The 23,024-nt window shown below is 45.8% G+C and overlaps 1 protein-coding gene across 1 annotated transcript in view; it reads right to left on the minus strand.

Moving 5' to 3' along the window:
- USH2A (usherin) overlaps positions 1 to 23,024 on the minus strand; it is a 426,892-nt gene that overhangs the window by 64,072 nt on the left and 339,796 nt on the right. The window lies entirely within an intron of this gene.

Consider the following 23,024-nt stretch of genomic DNA (forward strand, 5'->3'; position numbering starts at 1 on the left):
TGGGTGCAGGTTGTGAATAAAACCAGTCTCCTTCCCCCTCTGGCAGTTGACAGTATTGTCTCTTCTTACTGCTCCTTTGCTACTCATCTTTGATTCTGAGTGCAGACTCTAAATAGAACCAGTCTCCTCCGCCCTGTAGCAGCTGACAGTATTGTCTCTTCTTACAGCCCCTTTGCTACTCATCTTTGCTTCTGGGCACAGGCTCTAAATAGAATCAGTCTACTTCGTCCTCTGGCAGTCAACAGTATTGTCTCTTCCTACTGCTTCTGTAAAGGACATCTGCTCAGCTATACTACCATGCTACTGCAGATGCTCTTCCTCTTTCCTGACAACAGGGCAGAAAGCTAATTCTATTGGCTGCCCTGCACTGAACAGAAGATTGCTATGCTGATACCTAGATAAGAGTGATTGAGCATGTGTGTCCACTAGCACTCAATCCAGTAGTCGGACCTGTATGCTGCTATACATCTGACCACCAGGTGGCGCCATACTATGTACGGAAATGTCATCACTCTATCACTTTCTAACAGCATGTATATGGTAAACATGCTTCATCTGTTTACAACCTATTCAATGAATGCAATATCTAAAGGTGGGACAACCCCTTTAAGGTATGTCCAGTATTCCGAACTGGTATATATATACCATTATCAACAATATAAGGCAAGGCCATCGATTACTGGCCTCTCTCTAATAGTCGGCCTGAATAACTCTGCCCGTACACCCGTACAAAGCAATAATTGCGCGCCAAGGTCGCCGTAAGGGACAATAGAAACAATCACGGTTCTACAAATAGGAAGAAATTGAAATCTGGCCTCTCCTACAGCGTCTCGCTTAGGAGACACTCCACTTTTTTTTCTTTTTTTTTTTTTTTGCAGACATCTTAATCTTTCTGGTAATATGATTAGTAGCCTCATGAAAAATGTAAAGTGTATACCGTACACATTGAAGGGAATAACTCCGTATGATGGATGGTTTGTTTACAGTGCAAACTGGACAAACACATGGAAGATGAATAATGTACAAAACATATAGAAGGGGGTCTATCCGGGTCTGTAGAGGAACCGAGGCAGCAACCGGGAGGCCTCTTCTGCAATGCAAATAGTAATCACCTCTAACAGATTATAGAAAGCCGCCAGTTGCCTGGGGATATGGTAGAAGTATCTTTTAGCGGAAGAAACATGGTTAGCATGTGGGCCATAAAGCAAAAACATATGCATATTGTCAATAGCAGCACCTGTTCAATTAGGTTTTATTCCAGGGTGGAGAGTTGCTTTCGGCCCCTAGGTGGCAATACTATCAAATACTTTTTGCAACCCGAGTACTTAATGATTAACAACTCTCGCCCACTTATCTAACACACTCAAGGCGGCTATTAAAACACAACACAACTGATTTCATTATAGATTCTTTTAATAAACATTTATGGCGTCTAATCTGAAAATACAAAAAATAAAAAATAAATTGGAATTCTTGTTTTAAGACTCGGTCACCAAAAAAAAAAGGGTAATGAGGAGCCGCAAAGTGCAGGTTAAGGCCTCATGCACACGGACGGATTTTGTTTCCGTGTCCGTTCAGTTTTTTTCTTGCAGGTAGAATTTGGAACCATTGATTTCAATGGGTCCGCAAAAAAAAAGGAAGTTACTCCGTGTGCATTCCGTTTCCGTATGTCTGTATTTCCGTCCCACAAAAAAACATGTCCTATTATTGTCCGCATTATGGACAAGGATAGCTGTTCCGTTCTCCAAAATACGGAATGCACGCGGACTTCATCCGTGTTTTTTGAGGACCGCAAAATAAATACAGAGGCCTAAGGCCTCATGCACACAAACGTATTTTGTTTCCGTGTCCATTCCGTTTTTTTTGCAGATAGGATTTGGACCCATTCATTTCAATGGGTCAGCAAAAAAGCGGACAGCGCACCGTGTGCTGTCCACATCTGTATGTCCGTTCCGTAGCCCCACAAAAAATATACAGCATGCGCTATATAGGCATTGTTACAATTCATCCGCAAAAAAAACACAGATGTCACACAAACGTCATCCGCATTTTTTGCGGATCTGCATTTTGCGGACCGCAAAATACATACAGTCTTGTGCATGTTGAGCTATACGGCAATGTGTAAGTCGCTCCACATTTCATGTAAAGTATTTTAATGATGTCGCAATACAACATGCTGCGACGCGACAGTCGCAAAAAATCCATGCAAGTCAGATTTTTTGCAGCTGTTGTGTCGCAGTCGCAGCATGTCGCATTACAACGCCATTGAAATACTTTAAATGAAATGTCACCATGTAGCCCCACCCTTTTGTGTTGCGTGACTATTCTGAAGCCGTAGCTTAAGGGGCTGTTTGCATCTCGTTTATGCTGTTCGTCAAAAACGTATACAGTTGCACAAAGTGAAAACCGTATTGAAATGTATCACTCGATGTAGGCCTAGACTATCGCCGGGCAAACATAGCTCCAAAGTACACACTTTTCACTCTTTGTCACTGTTTACGTTTCTGCAGGGTTTTTTTTTGGTCACGTTTCTCTGTCCTGCCAAAAAATAAAAAAGATAACGAACCGTACATGTTTTTGCTGACATTGCCGTCAGTTTTGTGTTCACGTGATGCCTTAAAATCTTCATTTAAAAAAAAGGAAAGGATTCACTAAAAATGCATGTATTAAAAAAAACTAACAAACGGCACAAACATATTGAACCATATGCGCATCCATCAAATGTATATGTTAAAGGGAACCTGTTACATTGAACATAGTGTCTGAGCTGCAGGCAGCATTTTATAGAGCAGGAGGAGCTGAGCAGATTGATGTAAATACAGTGAAGGAGTTTAAGCATGCATGGGATAGGCATAAGGCCATCCTTCATATAAGATAGGGCCAGGGGCTATCCATAGTATTCAGTATATTGGGCAGACTAGATGGGCCAAATGGTTCTTATCTGCCGACACATTCTATGTTTCTATGTTTCTATGTATAGTTTTATGGGAGAAAATTCTGCAAAACTTGTCATTAATATATTTATATTCCTGCTCATTCTGGGCTTTGAAGTCCAGGAGGCGGTCCCATCAGTGACTGACAGCCTTCCCTCTATGAGGAGGCGGTCCTATCAGTGATTGACAGCCTTCCCTCTATGAGGAGGCGGTCCTATCAGTGATTGACAGCCTTCCCTCTATGAGGAGGCGGTCCCATCAGTGACTGACAGCCTTCCCTCTATGAGGAGGCGGTCCTATTAGTGACTGACAGCCTTCCCTCTATGAGGAGGCGGTCCCATCAGTGACTAACAGCCTTCCCTCTATGAGGAGGCGGTCCTATCACTGATTGACAGCCTTCCCTCTATGAGGAGGCGGTCCTATCAGTGACTGACAGCCTTCCCTCTATGAGGAGGCGGTCCTATCAGTGACTGACAGCCTTCCCTCTATGAGGAGGCGGTCCCATCAGTGACTGACAGCCTTCCCTCTATGAGGAGGCGGTCCCATCAGTGACTGACAGCCTTCCCTCTATGAGGAGGCGGTCCCATCAGTGACTGGCAGCCTTCCCTCTATGAGGAGGCGGTCCCATCAGTGACTGGCAGCCTTCCCTCTATGAGGAGGCGGTCCCATCAGTGACTGGCAGCCTTCCCTCTATGAGGAGGCGGTCCCATCAGTGACTGACAGCCTTCCCTCTATGAGGAGGCGGTCCTATCAGTGACTGACAGCCTTCCCTCTATGAGGAGGCGGTCCTATCAGTGACTGACAGCCTTCCCTCTATGAGGAGGCGGTCCTATCAGTGACTGACAGCCTTCCCTCTATGAGGAGGCGGTCCCATCAGTGACTGACAGCCTTCCCTCTATGAGGAGGCGGTCCTATCAGTGATTGACAGCCTTCTGCCTATAACTGTGTATACAGAGATAGCTGTCAATCACTGATAGGACCGCCTCCTGGACTTCAAAACCTAGAATGAGGAGGAATTTAAATATAAATTAAGTTTTACTGAATCTTCTCCCATAAAACTATACACCAATCTGCTCAGCTCCTCCTGCTCTATGACATGCTGCCTGCAGCTCAGACACTATGTTCAACACGACCGGTTCCCTATAAAAAAAAAAGATAATCACAAAATTGCATACTTTTCTATAGTTATTTCTGCCTGGTCTTTTTGACGGAATCTGTGACGGAGGGGCCCCAACATGTTCAAATTTTTTGCGGTGCGGACGGATTACGGACCTATTCAAGTTGAGTGGGTCTGGATCTGTCTGTGGAAACTGCATGGATGTTTCCCGTGCAAATTGCGGTCCCCAACGCACCGAATGGCTCTATAAGGGTCCATTCACACGGTGTGCTGTCCGCATCTTTTGCGGACCCATTTTGCGGACTTGTGAATGGAGCCTTATACTGCAGTTCTGTGGTGGCAGATCCACAGCGCATACGCCCTTGTGGATTTACCTGTAGGCCATGTTCGCACAGCGGACTTTCCATGTGGGTTTTGGAAAAGTTTTCCGCACCAAAACCTGCCCAGAATCCGCTCTCAATCTGCGCTATTGTTCATGCGGGGAATTTTTTTTTCTTGCTGCAGGATATACAATCAGTATGTTCATTCTTGGTGTGGATTCCGTGTTGCAGTTCCCACGGAAATCATTGGGAGACTGAAAAACCGGATTCAACAACTGCATAAACAAACAATAGCGCCAAAATTTTAAATCTCCTTCTACAACTGCGCAAACGTAATCTAAAGGAGCTGCCTGACCTGGGCTAGGACTACATGGCGAGAGCTTTCACGTGGCAGAGGCGACATGTTTCACATGGCAGAGGCGACATGTTTCACGTGGCAGAGGCGACATATTTCACGTGGCCGAGGCGACATATTTCACGTGGCAGAGGTGACATGTTTCAAATGGCAGAGGTGACATGTGGCAGAGGTGACATGTTTCACATGGCAGAGGTGACATGTTTCACGTGGCAGAAAATGTCAGAAAAGTCACGCTTTCTGCATCTTAACTGCAGCTTGCTGCCGGGTGACTATTTTAGAGCTCTGAGAACACAACCAAATCAAAGAAAAGTTGCCGATAAGTTGCAGTCAGATGTGACCGGAACTGTGGTCAACAACAGTAAAGTTGAGCGCGACTTGTGACCAGAAAACTTTTTGTGCCCATTGCTCTCCAAAATGTATCTTGATGAGACTGAGGACCTCACAACAGAAATCTCTAGCAAATCTCTGCCCATAGTGCAATTGTGGTCTAATGGAATTGTGACTGCAACCCCTGCAGTGCACACTAGGGAGCGCTGTTGCTTTCCTTTAACATGGCAATGGTTCCCTCTAGTGCAAATGCAGCCGGAGTATGTGGCTTGTATTCCACTGGTAGGACTACAAGACTTCATATCCAACAACCATTGAACGTGCCTACAGTAGCATGCAGTAGTACAAGTAAGGCTCTGTCCACACCAGCATAGTGGTCTCTTTTAGAAATGGAAACTCCAGTGCTGTGCCAGATCCATCACAGCGCCTGATGAACCCCACTGACTTATAAAGGGTCTGTCCTTTTTCACAGGAAGAATAGTGCCGCCCTATTGTTCCCGTCAAATATGACAGAATCTCCAGCAGATCCTCCAATGTAGATAAGAACAACATAGCCTCTGTATCCTCAGGATAGGTCATCAGTATCTGGTGGGTGGGGGTCCGACTCCCAGCACCACTGCTGATCAGCTGTTTATACTCCTCAATTTTGAAATTGCAACACCACAAAGGACTAGTTGTGGGGTTATGAAAATCGAGGAATTGGCGGGTGTCTCTAAGATCTGCAAATGACAAAATTTTCAAGCGCCTAGCTCCAATCTGTGGCATGTGGAGGGGCATAAAAGCCTGACTGAAAACAAAGATTTTGAGCCACGGGAAACCTAAAAAATCGGTTCAAGTCATGTGGGATGATTGTGCAATGCCTCCTGTTCAATGATGTTCCAAACTGAGAAGGACAGGATCCCTGAACTGAGAGATCTTGGTTTATCACCACGTCCTAGGCCGTGATGTCAGCACCCTTCCAGGTTGCTGGGTTGGGTGGGAGAACAATGACAAAATGGAATGACAGCAAGAATCTATTCTGTACTGCAAGTGAACTTGGACATCACATCCCAAGCCTTGAGTGGCAAACACTGTGTACACAAACCATCAGAAGGCATCTGCACAACATTAAGGTACAAGCCAGACGTCTAGCTACAGGTGATCCATTGACCTCACGCCACCGATCTCAAAGACTATCATGGTGCACACAAGACCAATGGAGGCTGGAAGGGAGGTCTATGCTCTTCAGAGATGAGTCCTTCTTTTTTCTCGGACATAGTGATATCTGGAGATTAGTCTTGAGACTACGTGGGCAACACCACGAAGAGTCCTTCACAAGGGAACGTCACACTGGTCCTACTCCCAGGATTATTGTGTGGGGGGGCGTAACGTACGGTTTTCAGACCCTTCTAGTGTTTATTTTAGACACAGCTCAGTCTTACATTAATTTGGTTGTGGAACCAGTGGTATGGCCAATTCTCCAAAGTGTCCCAGAATTCGTTTTTCAACAGGACAAAGCCAGGCCGTATGTTGTCCGTGCTACTGGGAGCAGCCTGCATGGCCTAAATGTGCAATTATGGTCTGCAGAGTCTCTGGTCTTGTCTCCCATTGAGCACATCAGGGGCGTCATTAGTAGGCTATTGAAAAGGAAGCTGCCAGCAGCAGATCTTGATGATTTGCGTGCCCAAGTACATTCAGCATGGGAGAACATTCCTCCATTAATAACCATACTGACAGCATTCCAAGGCGTGGAAGTGCGTGTATTTCTGCATGTGGCACTCATACTTGATACTGAATAAATTGAGATGTTTTGCTTCCATTTTTTTATCATTTGCATATTATTAACATGTCTAGCGATCCTGTGATTTCCATAATTTCACGACTTTTGCTTCTTGGTATTGCAATTTCAATCTATCTCCTATCTATTTATCTATCCAATCTATTTTATATCTGTCTATTCCATATCATCTATCTATCTATCTATCTATCTATCTATCTATCTATCTATCTATCTATTTCATATCTAACTATCTATCTCATATCTATCTATCCGGGGCCATCTGTAATATTGATTGGACCCTGGGCAAGAATTTACTTGGGCCCCCTGGATCCCACCTTCCCACACCCTAGCATGCAATCACGCCCTCCACCACAGCCTCATAGCAGCCCCCAGTAGCCTCTCCATCAGCCCACAGTGCCTCTCACCCGCCCCCAGAAGTGTCCATCAGCCTCATAAATATAAAATAAAATAAAAACACTTACCTCTCCTGCCCCTGGACGCCGCCGCTCCTCTCCTCCAGTGCGATCTGCATCCTCCTGCTGTCGGCTGTGCTGTGAAGGCTGCGCACAGCGTGACGTCACAGAGCGCCTCACACTGTGCGCAGCCCTGCACAGCAGACAGCCGAGGACCAGGAAGCGGTGAGTACAAAGCCTTGACCGCTTCCCGTTCCTCCAGTACTAATGAGCGCTTCCATAATGGAAGTGGCTCATTAGTATTCGCCCCATAAGACGCAGAGACATTTTTTCCCCACTTTTGGGGGGGGGGGGGGGAAATGCGTCTTATGGGGCAAAAAAGAGGCAGCTGCCCATTTTGCCCCGCATTAAAGACGGCTCTGTATCTATCTATCTATCTATCTCATATCTATCTATCTATCTATCTAATATCTATCTAATATCTATCTATCTCATATCTATCTATTATCTATCTCCTATCTATCTATCTATCTATCTATCTATCTCATATCTATCTATCTATCTATCTATCTATCTTTCTCCTCTTGACTTCTACACTGGATGATTTTTCCGCTCGTCGCAGAGACAAGAATGGGGCGCCGGTGGAGAAATCATATTAGAGGTAAAATGAACTTGCTGAATGGAGAATAGCTCTGAGATGTCAGTTTCTCCATATCACCGGCCATGTGTTTCTGTGCTGTAGCTCTGGTTCCGCTTTATTCTGATTATGATGATCGCTCTGCCTCCCCTCCAGATTACAGCTTCAGCATGAATTGTGGGGGTTATGGTTTTAAGAGCCGGGACAAGCTACTGGAACTGATCGCAGTGTGAAGTGGAGCCAAGCCATTACCTCGCACGGCTCCTAATTCATGATGAGATACAAAGTGCCAGCAAGGACTCCAACTTTGGACAGTCCTTTTACCTCTCTGAGGGACAGAAAGTCGATGTATCGTGTCACGGCACAGGTGGACTTGGACATGAATGTGAAAAAGGTGTAACATGGGTTTGAAAAACTGTGTAATTGCCAGATGCCATATTTATTAAAGGGAACCTTAAAAGCACATATTAATAGCCTATATATGGATATTCTATACATTTTTGTAAAATAGGAAAACGGGACAGTTTTTTAGAACCTACACATTTTTTAAGTCATTCTGTGTATTTTTACTTTCTGTCCTGGTTCTTTAAAGGGGTTGTCTCATGAAAAATGTTCTACGTTTTTCAAACTTCAATACTTTTGTAATTTCATGCATTTAAACGAGTTTTCCAAGTGTTTTTCTTCTCTCAGCTCACCAATCACAGCGCTGTTCATTGTATAGTGGCTGCACTTGGTATCGCAACCCAGCTCCATTCACTTCAGGAGGGCTGAACTGCCATACAGTGCCTGGATAACACCACCATACAGTGACTGGATAACAGCGCCATACAGTAACTGGATAACAGCGCCATACAGTGACTGGATAACACCACCATACAGTGACTGGATAACACCACCATACAGTGACTGGATAACACTGCCATACAGTGACTGGATAACACCGCCATACAGTGACTGGATAACACCGCCATACAGTGACTGGATAACACCGCCATACAGTGACTGGATAACACCGCCATACAGTGACTGGATAACACCGCCATACAGTGACTGGATAACACCACCATACAGTGACTGGATAACACCGCCATACAGTGACTGGATAACACCGCCATACAGTGACTGGATAACACCGTCATACAGTGACTGGAATACACTGCCATACAGTGACTGGATAACACCGCCATACAGTGACTGGATAACACCGCCATACAGTGACTGGATAACACCGCCATACAGTGACTGGATAACACCCCCATACAGTGACTGGATAACACAACCATACAGTGACTGATAACACCGCCATACAGTGACTGGATAACACCGCCATACAGTGACTGGATAACACCGCCATACAGTGACTGGATAACACCGCCATACAGTGACTGGATAACACTGCCATACAGTGACTGGATAACACCGCCATACAGTGACTGGATAACACCGCCATACAGTGACTGGATAACACCACCATACAGTGACTGGATAACAGCGCCATACAGTGACTGGATAACACCACCATACAGTGACTGGATAACACCGCCATACAGTGACTGGATAACACCGCCATACAGTGACTGGATAACACCACCATACAGTGACTGGATAACACCGCCATACAGTGACTGGATAACACCGCCATACAGTGACTGGATAACACCGCCATACAGTGACTGGATAACACCGCCATACAGTGACTGGATAACAGTGCCATACAGTGACTGGATAACAGCGCCATACAGTGACTGGATAACAGCGCCATACAGTGACTGGATAACACCACCATACAGTGACTGGATAACAGCGCCATACAGTGACTGGATAACACCGCCATACAGTGACTGGATAACACCGCCATACAGTGACTGGATAACACCACCATACAGTGACTGGATAACACCGCCATACGGTGACTGGATACAGCGCCATACAGTGACTGGATAACAGTGCCATACAGTGACTGGATAACAGCGCCATACAGTGACTGGATAACAGCGCCATACAGTGACTGGATAACACCGCCATACAGTGACTGGATAACACCGCAATACAGTGACTGGATAACACCGCAATACTGTATGGCGGTGTAATCCAGTCATGGTATGGCGGTGTTATTCTGCCCCAAAATTTTTTGGGTGGATCCATGTTTTGCAGACCTCAAAATACATGCGGTCGTGTGAAATACTTGGTGTTGCAGCCTCCCTCCTCCTCCTCTGCCTAATGTCCCGACTGCTGTGTTTGAAATCCAGCGAGTAAGTGATGATGTTCCTGCCTGTTCCGGCCACTGGTGACCTGGTTAAGGCTACTTTTACACTTGCGGCAGAGGCTTCTGCCTGCCAGATCCGGCAAACCGTATGCCAACTGATGGCATTTGTAAGACGGATCAGGATCCCGATCCGTCTTACAAATGCATTGAAATGCCAGATCCGTCTTTCCGGTGTCATCTGGAAAAACAGATCTGGTATTTATTTTTTTCACATTTTTTTAGTCTGCGCATGCGCAGACCGGAAGGACGCATCCAACGTTGCGGTATTTTGAATGCCGGATCCGGCACTAATACATTCCTACGGAAAACAATGCCAGATCCGGTGTTCAGTTTTTTTGTCCGGAGATAAAACCGTAGCATCCTGCGGTATTATCTCCGTCCTGAACAGTCAAAAAGACTGAACTGAAGATATCCTGTTGCATCCTGAACGGATTACTCTCCATTCAGAATGCATGGGGGATATGCCTGATCAGTTCTTTTCCAGTATTGAGCCCCTAGGACGGAACTCAATGCCGGAAAAGAAAAACGCTAGTGTGAAAGAACCGAAATGGATTGCAATACCGGATCCGTCTCTCCAGTGTAATCCGGAAAAAAACGGATCCTGTATTTATTTATTTTTTGCATTTTTAAAGGTCTGCGCATGTGCAGACCAAAAAGCCGATCCGTTTTGCAGGAACACTTAATGCCAGATCCGGACTGAACTGATGCATCCTGAACGGATCGCTCTTCATTCAGAATGCATTAGGATAAAACTGATCCGTTTTTTTCTGGTATTGAGCTCCTGTGACGGAACTCAATACCGGAAAACAAAAACGCTAGTGTGAAAGTACCCTAACTGCAGGGGGAAAAAATGTATAAAAAAAGAAGTTACCTCTCTGGAGCCGCCCAACACTCCTAGGTGGTGCCCTAGGCACGTACCCTCAAGTGCCTAGTGAGAAATACGGCACTGCCTATACACAATCTATGCCAAATATTGGTCCAACTGATGCCATGAAGACATATGCCAGGCACATGGGGCCCCATGGAGACATCCGATGTATATGGCAGGAGCTTTTCCAGTGCATACACTGAATGTAATTATAGAAGGAACTCAGCCTCATAGGTTAATTGGATCCCTATGAAATAGGCAGAAACAGCTCCACACCTGTCTACAGGTGGTGTCTGGTATTGCAGCTCACTCCTATTAAAGTGAATGGAGTGAGCTGCAATACCATATACAACCTGTGGACAGGCGTGGCGCTGTTTTTGGCTATCTTTTTCTAATCCTGGACACCTCGATGAAACAAGAATTCGTATTCTGAAGAACATAAGGACACTGCACTAGGTTGTGGTGGACAGTGATATCCGGAGGGAGGCGACGTCTCCGGCTGCTCTGAGTGGCGTTAGGTCAAAGAGTTTCTGTTCGCTGAAAATGATCAAAATGAGAATTGATCTCTAGATGTCAATAGATCTCACGTTGGTGACTTACTACAGAAATTGGGCGCAGGGAGAGACCTGCCGAAAGTGCTCTGGTCATTTTCAATTTGTCCATCTGCTGGCACAGCATTCTTATTCAGCCTTATCAATGGCTTCACTTTCAATTATACGGCAGAAACTTTCCTCTTATGTGAAGTTGGAGGAAGAATTGTCTGACTTCATTTAAAATCGTTTAGGAAGTAGAATTTGGGGATTTAAAGGGGTTCTCCTATGAATAATGTAAAAAAATAAATTAAATCATGCATAATCTAGTACATGACAAGCTCTTTCTAACAAAGCTAGAACCAGCCCTGGACCTCACATGGATCACCCTTCATTGCTCTGCTAGATTTATTTCAAGGTGGCAGCCCAGGGGGCGTGTCCTTTATGTTGCAGCTGGTGACAGTTGAATGCAGTGATGAGCGGCAGGGGCAATATTCGAATTAGCGATATTTCGCGAATATTTGGGCGAATATTTGTCATATATATTCGCAAATTCGTGATTTCCAGTCATTATTTTTTTGATTGTGAAATTCGGCAATTGGAAAATCCGCAATAAAAATTTGCGATACGAAAATTTGCGATCCGCGCAGATTTGCGCAGACCTTTAAAAATATAAATAAAAAAAAAGAAACAAATCCGTTCTTGCAATGCATCCGTCTACAAATGCTCTCCGTTTGCATGCAGATTGCCGGTGACGGAACTGCTTGCCGGTGTTCTGTCAGAAAACCTTAAATCGTCAGATTCCCTTACCCCATGTGACTTCTGGGCGGGGGGGGGGGGGGCCTCCGCGCAAGCGCAGTACCACAGCACGGCGCCTCCGTGCAAGCACAGTACCAAGGCATGGGTGAGTTAAAATTACAGTGAGCGTTGACTCATGGACGTGGGCACAGACGCCGCACGTGCACCCAACCGCGTGTGCGCTCTCAGGGGTAAGAAGATCTGACGGTCTTTTGTCTTGTTAAATGTCCTTACCCTCACACTGTGCACGCGCGGATTGAAGCCAGCCAGCAATTAATCTGAAGCGCGCTGTGTAGTGAGGGTAAGGAGATTTTCACAATTCGCGCGTGCGCAGTGTGAGGGTAAGGAGATTTAACAAGACAAAAGACCGTCAGATCTCCTTACTCATGAGAGAGCACGCGCGGTTGGGTGCACGCGCGGTGTCCGTGTGCGCGTCCATGAGTCAACGCTCACTGTAATTTTACCTTACCAATGCCATGCCGTGGTACTGCGCTTGTGCGGAGGCGACACCCCCGGAAGTCACGTGGGGTAAGGGAATCTGACGATTTAAGGTTTTCTGACAGAACACCGGATCACTCGGCCGCAAGTGTGAAAGTAGCCTAACAGGGAATGCAAGTATATACCAAAACAAACATCTCCGGAAAGCTGAAGGTTACGTTGGAAAAGAGAAGTGGCGCACTGGACTGGTGCTGACACAAAAGGTGCTCTCAGTAAAAAGGATATCACCCTTCCTTTAAATAGAAAATCAATAATAAAAAGATACTGGGCACTCTCTAACTCATGGAACCTAATAGTTTAATAAAATACATCAAATACACTTCAATACATTAGGCATAAAAATACATAATTAACGATAAGAATGATAATAAAAATAGGTTCCTCCACCTATTGGTACCAATAAAACTGTATGTTAAAATGAAATGAATGGCCTCTAGGTATTCGGGGTATAGATCACTCCTTGAGGTATGAGTCCTTAGGACGAATGTCTTAATATAGATCCGCAAGAACAAGTTATCGCAATCAGAAATTGGTGCAGTGATTATATTGAGCGGCGTCCCGCTATTACTCACTGTTAAACTCCTGCGTTAAGCTCCCCTGTTATAGGAAGTCTTTTGGATCAGGGATTTCTCCGACAGTCCGCGGTTCCCCTGCTGTTTCTCTAGCGTCGCTCCGTAGGTGAAAGAGCCGGCGCTTAGATGTTGTCACAGCCTCCTTTTCTCGCGCTGCACTCGTTGTGCTGGTGAGCGTGTTTAGATGTTAAAATCTGCTCCCAGAGAGTGCGCGTCAAGACTGTGGTTGCAGCAGCAGAGGTTCCAATAGTAGCGGTATCGTAGTCCTAGGCGTCCAAATGTAGCGGGGGTCCTGGCACCAAACGCGTTTCGGGGTCTACAATAGACCCCGACACTGAGGAAGGGGTAACAATAGACCCCGAAACGCGTTTGGTGCCAGGACCCCCGCTACATTTGGACGCCTAGGACTACGATACCGCTACTATTGGAACCTCTGCTGCTGCAACCACAGTCTTGACGCGCACTCTCTGGGAGCAGATTTTAACATCTAAACACGCTCACCAGCACAACGAGTGCAGCGCGAGAAAAGGAGGCTGTGACAACATCTAAGCGCCGGCTCTTTCACCTACGGAGCGACGCTAGAGAAACAGCAGGGGAACCGCGGACTGTCGGAGAAATCCCTGATCCAAAAGACTTCTATAACAGGGGAGCTTAACGCAGGAGTTTAACAGTGAGTAATAGCGGGACGCCGCTCAATATAATCACTGCACCAATTTCTGATTGCGATAACTTGTTCTTGCGGATCTATATTAAGACATTCGTCCTAAGGACTCATACCTCAAGGAGTGATCTATACCCCGAATACCTAGAGGCCATTCATTTCATTTTAACATACAGTTTTATTGGTACCAATAGGTGGAGGAACCTATTTTTATTATCATTCTTATCGTTAATTATGTATTTTTATGCCTAATGTATTGAAGTGTATTTGATGTATTTTATTAAACTATTAGGTTCCATGAGTTAGAGAGTGCCCAGTATCTTTTTATTATTGAAGGTTACGTGTCTTTGAATTCCGGCAGTCGTTGCTTTTCAATGAATTAATTTTTTTTAGAACTGTAGAGTGTCTTTCATGCTGGACATTTTAAATAACATATTGCAGTAATTTATACATTAGGTGTGACTTAATAGGCATCCACAAAGGAGAGCCCTAGAGACCTTACCTAGACTATGTTCTGTAACTGTTAAAGGGGTTTTCGTAGACTTTGATATTGATGGCCTATCCCTAAAGGGGTTTTCTGGGATTTTGATACTGATGACCTATACGCTGGATAGGTCATCAGTATCTGATCGTGGGGGTACGACACCTAGGACCCCCACAGACCAGCTGTTTGAGAAGGCACCGACTCTCCTGTAAACGCTGTGGCCTCCTTACAGCTCGCCAAGCACAGCGCCGCACATTGCATAGTAGTTGTGCTTGGTATCACGCTCAGCCCTATTGAAGTGAATGAGGTTGAGCTGCAATACCAAGCACAACCACTATACAATGTGCGGCGCTGTGCTTGGCGAGCCAACTAATAGCGGTGACGTGTGCATGAATGGAACTTCTTAGGCAGTTCGGCACCTCTTTTATAGGAAATGTATCATCACAACATTGTGGGTCATTTATTAGACCCTCTATAACAGAAGCTTGTCTGTACCAGATCAAAAACCGCTTGTCTCTTCAATTTATCACCCAAACCCTAAATATTCCAGGTTAAAATTCTAGCTGACATTAACTCATCCAAAAGAGTCCCAACCCATAAGAGCTTCCAATAGCGCCAACTTCCCTCCTTTTAACCCTTTGAGATGCATCGCAACCCCCCAATACCCTCTTTACCCTCCCCCACTCTTGATCCACCACATTCTGCAACAAATCTCTCATCTAGAACCATTCCCCCCCCTCTCACTCCCTCACAGTTCCCCCGCAACTCCAAAACATGAAATGAAGAATCAAGGAAATAAGAAAGGCAAAAACAACAAAACTACTTAGATATTATTCCTATCAAGCCAGTCCATGCAAAGTCAGGAGTATCAAAAAAATGAGTTCCAGCATTAAAAATAATCAGAAATTTAGCTGGATAAAGAAATGAATACTTAATATCCCTTTTCTGTAACCGTTTTTTACCCACAGTAAAATTGCGCCTCTTTTCTTGAATCTTCTTAAAAAAGTCCAGAAAAAAGGACAGTTGTATGAAATAGGAGGAGACTCCCCTGCCCTTCTCAGTATTAAATCTCTGTCCCGTGAGGCCAATATCTTCACCAAAAGTGCCCGTGGCTGCCTTCCAGGAATTGGTTTTCCACCAGGGACTTGATGTGCCCTTTCCACCAAAAACAACAGAGAGAAATGTTCCTGTCCAAACTTCTCCAAAATCATCATCTGGATCATCTGCGCAGGATTTTTTCCTCTGCGCCGTCAGGTAGCCCCAGAATTCTCACATTACATCTCCTTGACCTATCCTCACGATCTATCTTTTTTTTTAAGCATATTAAAGTCCATCTTTAAGATAGAAAACTCCGTTTTGAGTATTTTAAGTTAATTCTGTAGAACGCCCACAGACTTTTCTATGTCCCGAATCTTTGAAACATCATCTCTTATAAAGACCACACCGGACTGGATTATCCCAAGCTGGGTTGAAATATCATGAATTAACTCATTGAAAAAAGTGGCCTAAATGGGTGGAAATGCTCCAAACCCAGACACTGTAGTGTGTCTATAACCGGGGGAGCATTTCCTCCGCATGCGGTCCGCAGATAACAGCAATGCCCAGAAAAAAATGCGTACAATGGAGGATGCCGGGGCGGACCGCATGCACCACAAGGACATCTTACATGTCATTATGTCTTTATGTGTATGGAATGTGCCACTTCATTGTGGTGGTAACGTTCTTTTTTCTTTTGTCCTGCTCTCGTACTGATCTTTGGAGATTTCAGAAACCGTTCAATCTTTGGAGATTCCACGGGTTTCTGAACTGTTTTTAACCCGGAGAAGTCCGCTAGGCGCCTATTTTGCTTAGGGCCCATTTTTTATCTTCTCTCTCATCCCTTTTCCTCCCTCTTCGCCTTTTTCTTTTTTCCTTCGTTTTTTTCCTTTTTTTAAGATTCTTATAGGTTTTCATTCCTCTTTTTTTTTTCTTTTTTTTCCCCTTCGTCACCCCCTTTCCTCCTCCAACCAAACTACTTGTAGATTGATCCTTTCTGAGTGGCGTTAAACATGACAAAGAAATAAGTAACAACCAAAGTAAGTCCAAAGGAAAACAACCTCACCAATCTTCTTATGCAAGATGAACAAGATACAGCAGGTCAGGAAGAAAGGGTACACGCAGACCAGGAAGGGAACCAGCACGGAAATCCATGAGGTAAGCAGATGAAGCGACAGGGCCAGCACAGACGCACCAAAAACAAAAGCAGGAACAGCGAGGTCCGGGAGACGGGGATGAGCAGAGGGCAGAGGAGAGGACAATCCTCCCTGGAGATAAGATGGGGAAGAAAGCCTTCCGGGAGATTCAGGCACAGTTCAAATCAAATGGGACGTTCATCCAGGGAGAGCGGGGGGAGATGGAAATGCATCGGCAGGCAATTAAATAATAAGGTGTCCAGCTAGGGCCGGGCTCACCAGCCTCCAAAACAGCCAGCATGATGAGCCGCTGCATCCAGGAACGCGACCAACACGTGGGGTCAATCCGGCAGCTTAGGAACAACCTTTAATCGGACAGCAGGAGACGCGGGGAGGCAATGCAGGAGGAGAGGAGGAAGGCGTGACGCACCTTTCTTACGTCATCACGTCTGGCCCTGACCAACCTTTGAAATATTTAAGTTTTTCACACCAGCAGCAGAAGCTAAATTGTAAGCTTTGCTTTGTAGACTGGGACAGGGTCAGCAGCATCATCTCATTGTCATTAGAGGGCAGGGAATTAACGACAGCTCTGTTGTACTCACCCCTCACCATGCATACATATGCCCGCAATACCTATTTTCAGGTCTGTGCTTTCTTTCTCCCTGTCTGGGCATCAGACTATCCTGGCAGGTCTGTTTATATTCTCCACTTCCTGTTTACATGGCTGCTCTGCAGAGTGATGCGTCACAGGCTGGCCCCACCCCCAGACGCAGTCTGCAGGAACTCTGCCCACTACACCTCTTGTGGCCATCTTACTACACTCACAAATAAATCTTGCTAGTCTTTTTCTCACTCAGTTTCTAAATCATATCAGTGACAGTCCACAGGCTCTTCCCTCACCATATCCAGAGTGCAATAAACAGCAGGCACATCTAAACACATCTGTATCTAATACTATCATGTACGATATAGCCTGCTGTGTGTGATACTGCCTGTTGAGCTGTTTATCTAATCCCATTTTGTATGATACTGTCTGGTGTGTATCTAAGCTTATGCCAGATACTGTCTGCTGTGCCTCTGTATCTAAATCTATCCCCTGCGATACAGTTTACAGTTTCTGTATTAAAGTTTCTCATGTATGACACTGCCTGCTGAGCTGTGTATCTAATCCTATTGTGTATGATACTGGCTGCTAAAGTATGTATCTAATCCCATCTTGTATGATACTGCCTGCAGAAGTGTGTATATAGAACCTCATGCAACGACCGTAACCATTTTGCGATCTGCAAGTTGCGCATCTGCTTAATAAGTCTACAATCCGTGTGAGATCCACATTTTTGCTGAGCCATTGACTTCTATCGGGTTGAGGTCTGCATTTTGAAGACCAGAATAGAAAATGTTCTATCTTTTGTGAACTGACATACGGATGACGTCCATGTGTAGTACCCCAGAGGGGGCACTACCATTCTTGCATCTAGCTACTAATGGCTAGCAGATTATGTCATCTATGTATTTATTCCTAGGTCATCTGATACTGTGCTTTAATAATATTTTTATGCAACTGTTATGTTCATGTTCTGTGCCTGGTTGTCCAGCAGGTGGCAGTGTATCTGGCAGAAAGTACCTTTAGATAAAATGGAACTTACCATTCTATTCTCCCCCGTTTTTGGCAGAAGGGGACGAGTCCTGCTTCCTACTAAGGGAGGGGTTGCAGGAAGCTGTAGGGAGTTGAGAGTTGGAAGGAGACGAGACATGGCTCTCGTAGAGCACCTCAGCTCCTGCAGTTCACAGATGGAGCATTATGATGGGGTCAATAGCCAAAGGTACCAGAACTGTCGGAAATTCCAGTAACCAGACTAAAGCCAGAGTAGTACAGCAGAGAAAGAGAAAGCAAGGTATCCAAGTTCACCTGCCAGTGCATCCTAGAAACCTGCTGTGCCCAAGAGAAAGATCAAGTATTGTCTGGATGCAAGTAAAACTGTTGAACTTTACCAATTCTGGACTAGACTTTTTCCTCCAACTACAGCTACTTTGAACAATATCCAGGTAAGAGTACCGTGATCTGATCGGGGGTAAGCACATGAGGAGGTGAGTACACGACAATTGCCCTAAGGTCAGATAAAGACTCGTATCATACATTACTATAATACAGTCAGTACGGGTCAGGGGAGACACGGTTGGCCTGGAAAATGTGGAAGACACATGGACCGTAATTCCTGGGCCCATTGCGGTCATTTGCATGAGCCCTATAACTCATACTGCGCCCTCATAACAGTGCCATCCACAGTGTCCCCAGTGCCATCCACAGTGCCCCAAATGCCATCCATAGTGTCCCCAGTGACATCCACAATGCCCCCAGTGACATCCACAGTGTCCCCGTTGCCATCCACAGTACCCCCAGTGCCATCCACAGTGAGGTAAAACACTGTGACACCACAATGCTACATCAGGTCCACTACCACTCCCATCTTCAACACCGTCTCCTCAGGGGCTCGCTGCAGGTACAAAATAGCAACCCACACTGTACAAAATAGGACGACTTTAGTATATGTGTCTGTGTAAACGCAGGCAGCATCATGTGAGGACATAGGCACATATATAATCATACGCACAGTATATACTAAGGCCGCAGCAGAAGTTTTACGTCTAACATGCTGATGAAGTTCCATCTTGGCCGAGTACATATGATATAAAGCTTGTACCTGCACACATCGCCTAATGTCACCGGCATAACGTGCTACTTAATTTACAATATTATGTCGTAATTTTAGGCAAAGGCGTCTTTTTTTTTTTTAAGAAGGCGCCAGCTGGAGAAACTTATAAAAAAACCTCTAACTGCCCAGTCAGCAGCTCCCTGGAGGTCAATGCTGCTTAAGCTATTAGGAGGTCCTGCACATAACAAGTAGAAATAAAGTCAAGTCGTTCTCGCCTCGCAACTGCTTAGAACAGCAGCGGAGGCATCTCCAGCAACAAGCTTATGTGGCCCAGGAGGACGCCATGATAGAGGACGACCACTAGACGATTTAATAGATCCAACTGTTCATGATATCAAATTGCTTTATACTGACAAGCTTACGGCCCCGAACCGTAAAATTGTTGTAAACTAGTAAATGTACAATGTATCATGCTGTTAAAGTGCATCACCCCCCCACCCGGAAAATCTCAACATCCACTGTAAGTATACGTCCTCAGGACCCTGCTCACATCTCGTGTTGTACGTTGGGAGTATTTCCTGACATCTACCCCTCGGCTATGGACTACCATTGCAAAAACAGAAGTGTCTACCATGGGGTATACAGGTTTTCACATGTCCACACTCCGGGTGCTAGGGGCCTATGGATATGTTTGGCGTCTTTGCCAGGAGCCTACAATGGTTTGTTTGCCCAATGTGAACAGATCCAAGGCTGTCCTCTGCTACTTAGTTTCTGGGAGTGATGGGTGAAAACTAATATGGCTTCCATTCATGGGCGGATTTGGCATTTCAGGGGCTAAGCTATGTCCCAGTCACGCCGCTAAGCTCTGCCCATCATACCGAAAGTTCCCCCTCATCAGGCCGCTAGGCGCCACTCTTAGCTTTGCAGTGCAGACTGGATATTTCTGCTGTTGCTCTACAGATTGGTAGGGCCTCCTTGGGCCCCTGTTCAGCTGAATCGGCTGCAGATGCGTTTTCTTAAGCCATCCACTTGTGGCCAGTAAGGGGCCCCTGATCTCTAGGGCCCTAAGCATTTGCGTGGTTAGCATGGTGTGAACATCTGCTCCCATTGCTGCTCAGGTATGGTGCCATGCCTAGCAACTGTCCTAAAAGTGGCAAGGCTTATGCAGATATGAGTCAGATGTGTGGGAGGTTTTGTGGGCATCCTAGGCCAATTTGGGGTGACACTTAAAATGTTCTACTAAAGGGGATTCAGTTGTTCAGAGTTATAGTCGACATTCACATTCCTAAGACTCTGGAACATGAATACCCTGGACCCTCACCCTACCCCAAACTGTCAGTCCTATCAGAGGGTACTCCAGTGAGTCCACTGGGGATTATCTCAACATCAAAAAGTCCTCGATATCTTAACTTTCTGGACTCCAGTGAATCCTGGACCATAGTACAGTATGGGTGGTGGAGGGTAGATATCAGGGCTCAAATTAGCTCGAGGCCCAACTGAATACTTAGGGTAGGTTCACACGAGGAATTCTGTGAGCATCAAAATCTGTTGTGTATACCACATCAGAAACCGCTGTGGTTTGTGCCATGGATTTTCATTTTGTATGGTGCGGTCCGCTGCGATGAGCAGGCCCTCGATGCAGCTTTGCAAGGGGTCTGCACGGTAACTGCACCAAGATTGGACCTCCACATTCATGGCGCAGTCTAGAAAACGCTGCAGCAAAAATTGTGAGCCGCATGAAATGCCTCCCATTGAAAACATTTCAACGCAGATTTGGCCTGATTGTCGGCACCTAATCCCCTCTGAAACATGCGCCCAAAAACTCAGTCTGAACATACCCTTAGGGCTCATGCACATGACCATATGTATTTTGCGGTCCGCAAAACATGGATCCGCAAAAACATCGATGATGTCCGCGTGCATTCCGTATTTTGCGGAACGGAACAGATGGACCCTGATAAAACAGTAATATCCTTGTCTGTAATGTGAACGATAGTACAACATGTTCTATTTTTTTGCGGAACAGACACGCGGACATACGGAAATGGAATGCAAACAGAATAACTTCCATTTTTTTTGCAGACAGTGGCGTACCTCCAATAGAGGCAGACAACGCAGCTGCTATAGGGCCCCTGGGGGAAGGGGGCCCGCAGTGGAGGGTAGGACACGCCCACTAATTACACTTGTATGGCTACCTGTGAGAGGAGAATATAGGATGTGGAGAAGGACCTTTGGTGATGACATAAACCATGTGACCAGCGCAGCCAGGCAGGAAGCCAAGGAATAACAGAGCAGTGAAGTCTGAAGGACCTTTGGTGATGTCATCATCATGTGACCAGTGCAGAGGACTGGTGAAAGACCTGTGGGATGTTGCTGTGAGGGGGCGGAGCTTCTGTGCCTGAAGGAGAGGTTAATGGTTTCCTAGAAAAGCTGGGAGTTGTAGTTCTATCCTATTATATCCCTCTCCATGTAATTTTATTTTATCCCCTAGTACAGTCTGGTAATGCTGGGAGTTGTAGTTCTCTCCTCTTATACCCCTTCTGTAATGTATACTGATACCTCATAATAAGTCTGGCCATACTGGGGGTTATAGTTATTTCCTTTTAAAGCTCTCTCCTAGTAAAACTGGATGAAGCCCTATAATAATCTGAACATGCTGGGAGTTGTAGTTCTCTCTTAGGGCTCTTTCACACTTGCGTTCTTGTATTCCGGCATAGAGTTCCGTCGTCGGGGCTCTATGCCGGAAGAATCCTGATCAGGATTATCCTAATGCATTCTGAATGGAGTGAAATCCGTTCAGGATGCATCAGGATGTCTTCAGTTCCGGAACGGAACGTTTTTTGGCCGGAGAAAATACCGCAGCATGCTGCGCTTTTTGCTCCGGCCAAAAATCCTGAACACTTGCCGCAAGGCCGGATCCGGAATTAATGCCCATTGAAAGGCATTGATCCGGATCCGGCCTTAAGCTAAACGTCGTTTCGGCGCATTGCCGGATACGACGTTTAGCTTTTTCTCAATGGTTACCATGGCTGCCGGGACGCTAAAGTCCTGGCAGCCATGGTAAAGTGTAGTGGGGAGCGGGGGAGCAGCATACTTACCGTCCGTGCGGCTCCCGGGGCGCTCCAGAGTGACGTCAGGGCGCCCCAGGCGCATGGATGACGTCATTCTTGAGCGCCCTGGGAGCCGCGCGGACTGTAAGTATACCGCTCCCCCGCTCCCCGCTCCTACTATGGCAACCAGGACTTTAATAGCGTCCTGGCTGCCATAGTAACACTGAAAGCATTTTAAAGACGGATTCGTCTTCAAATGCTTTCAGTACACTTGCGTTTTTCCGGATCCGGCGTGTACCTCTGGCAAGTGGAGTACACGCCGGATGCGGACAACGCAAGTGTGAAAGAGCCCTTAGGCTGGGTTCACCTCACCGTTTCGTTTTTCCGTCTAAAATAACGGATCTCAGACGGAAATGGCTCAAACCGATGCCAAATGTGCAGAACTGATGCTTGAAATACAGGATGTGTTTTTTTCTTTATTTCTCAGTTCTTCTGATGGATCAGAAGTACGGAAAACTAAACGGTGATGTTAACCCGGCCTTATACTCTCTCTGTGTAATATCCACTTGTATCCAATAATAACAGCCACGACATGCTGGGAGTTGTAG

Source organism: Bufo gargarizans, chromosome 4 (genome assembly GCF_014858855.1).
Source record: "Bufo gargarizans isolate SCDJY-AF-19 chromosome 4, ASM1485885v1, whole genome shotgun sequence".
Classification (NCBI taxonomy): Eukaryota; Metazoa; Chordata; class Amphibia; order Anura; family Bufonidae; genus Bufo; species Bufo gargarizans.